We start from the raw sequence: 306 nt of genomic DNA, 5'->3' as shown, positions 1-306 counted from the left end.
CTCCGGGGCCGGCGCGGCGCAGCGCCCCGCGTACGGCCCCTCCCCGCGTTCCCAGGGCAAAGTCAGGCCTGGCCCCTTGCTCCAGCCGTGGCTTAGGCCTCCCCTTCCCAGAGCACATACACCAGTGGGGGCGGTACAGTCCCAAGGCACCCACACCCTCCGACAAAGGCTCGGGTCCCTCCTGCAGCCCCAGGGGCCAGCGGTCACCGTCCCCCCTTTACTGAGTTGTCACAATAACAGCAATGATTATTCCCACCTTCATTCCCCCTTCCCCCAATTTACGATTTTGCAAGGGTCGAATATTTT

The sequence above is a fragment of the Eretmochelys imbricata genome, chromosome 7 (genome assembly GCF_965152235.1).
Source record: "Eretmochelys imbricata isolate rEreImb1 chromosome 7, rEreImb1.hap1, whole genome shotgun sequence".
NCBI lineage: Eukaryota > Metazoa > Chordata > Testudines > Cheloniidae > Eretmochelys > Eretmochelys imbricata.
This window is presented reverse-complemented; position numbering follows the sequence as displayed.